Source organism: Adiantum capillus-veneris, chromosome 11, assembly GCF_014529385.1.
Source record: "Adiantum capillus-veneris isolate H3 chromosome 11, ASM1452938v2, whole genome shotgun sequence".
NCBI classification, from domain to species: Eukaryota; Viridiplantae; Streptophyta; class Polypodiopsida; order Polypodiales; family Pteridaceae; genus Adiantum; species Adiantum capillus-veneris.
In genome coordinates this window covers 93,916,135-93,918,163 of record NC_140941.1, presented here as the reverse complement: position 1 = coordinate 93,918,163, position 2,029 = coordinate 93,916,135, and the positions used below count along the sequence as shown (strand labels likewise).

Sequence of the window (2,029 nt, the reverse complement as noted above, 5' to 3'; positions counted from 1 at the left end):
ATATGTAACAAAATTTGATAACACACTCATAAAAGCAATCAAAGAACAATTTGACACTTGCATTCAAAACAATGCAACTACATTTGATAGACTTTGAAAAATAGGAAACATAATACTAAACACGCAGCAAATAAATAGGAAACACAATACTAAACACATAACAAATAAACTCACAACAAGCAGTATATATTCTCTACCTCTCTATAGTGAAACTCAAGAAATTATATTCATAAACACAAACCCTCCCCACAAGAGAACAATGCTTCTCAAGCGAAAACACCTCTTGCGAAACGTAGACCCAACTAGCGTAGAAATCTTTTACGAGACATGCATAGACAAATACTGTACACGTCCTGCCCAACTCAATGCCATATCATTGGCGGGATTTACCTCCACATACACTACAACAAGCAACACATACAAAAAACGTACCAAACCAAAAATTATACGATATGTCAAATATAATGCCGCAATGAACCCATATAATTATTATAGAGAACAATGTCTTCTTTTCTACCATGGATAAATAATGAAACTCAACATCTAACAATGGACTCACATGGAAATATGTATACAATCAAAACAAACCTATCATTGATACAAATGAATCTAAATTAAAAAAACCACAATAGTGAAAGACAACCTTAACACCAACTCATTAGGCACCAATTCACCTTCGACATCTACAACACTATCAAATATTTCCTCCCATATTCATGTTGACATCACACAAGACCTAAATATGCAACATCGCCAACTGCTGCATACACACACTATACCAGTCATAAAAATATTTCTCCAACCAAACGATATGTATTACAAGAGCATTTTACTGCATAATGCCCAACAAAAGCTAATATTCGATGATTTATGCTGAAAAAACGTATATTTCCCACATAACCAATCCACCTTTTCCTGACTGGAGGCGCAGGCAGCACAAACAAAACTTTCACCCTTCTTTTGATTGGCCAAGGGCTTCATTTTTTTTAAACCACAGATCACATTCCAACAGCCCAACAACTACAAAAGCTTTGCTAATGATAAAAAAACTCTTGTCACTTAGTGAATCTTGAGATAGTGAGAAGATTGTTTCCAATAAAGTTTGCAAGATAGTCAAATAGATTCTTGAAGGGACCCTTGCCAGTGACCATAGCTTGAATAAAGTAACCTAGGATAGCAAGCATCACAAGCGTACCATGCTTACCTTCATTTCCTTCATTGATTTCTCATCCTTCCCTCAGCTAAGGAAGTCGAAGATGCTAATAGGGTAGGTGGGGTGTCTAGAGCCTCCAAGACCCTTCTTTAAACCTAAGAAATATTGATTTCCCATGGATCCAGGCTTATAATAATCTTGTGCTCTGTGATGCTTAGCAAAGGCCATGAGGGTCATCTCAAGGACGAATAGCATGTAAGGATTTTTGCAGTAGTTGTAGGTTCTTAGGGGTGGGATCATTCCATACCTAAACCATACGAGAATGATTTCTTGAAGGATGAGACTAGCCTTGCCAAGGATCTCTAGCACAATAGCTCCAACGACACCCAACATTGTATATCTTCCATTGATGATCTCTCCATACCTCAACCAATTGGGTTCAACAAATCCTCTAGGCCCCTCTCAGTCCATCAAACCCAAAGTCACCGGGAAGGCTGCCATCTAGGTAGCTCAACCTTTGCTTAGAAGCAAACCATACATGCCTTTCAGTCTTCACAAGCTTGTTGGTGGTAGCACGAACAATGAAGAAGGAAGCACACTTGGAGGAACAAGAGGGACCAGCAGCTCAGAGAGCCCTCCCACCAAGGAATTGCTATTAAGAATAGTCGGGCAAGGTAGTCGCTGGAGTGGCAGTTGTTGAGAGAGAGGATGAGAATGAAGATTTAGATGCCATGGCAGCCATGGTGACCTCCCTTTCACGGAAAATCATCCCTCGCTTCACAAAATGTTATGCAGATATGACAGAGGAAGAAGGGCAAGGGAGAGGTGGCTGCCTCTGTCTCTCTTTGTCACACAAGCTCAAGTGGGCACTAGTGG

At 39.7% G+C, this 2,029-nt stretch overlaps 1 pseudogene; it reads right to left on the bottom strand.

Annotated features, from left to right (window-relative positions):
• Window positions 1-1,055: 1,055 nt before the first annotated feature.
• Window positions 1,056-1,624, bottom strand: LOC147447666 (chlorophyll a-b binding protein 8, chloroplastic pseudogene; annotated as a pseudogene).
• Window positions 1,625-2,029: the final 405 nt, after the last annotated feature.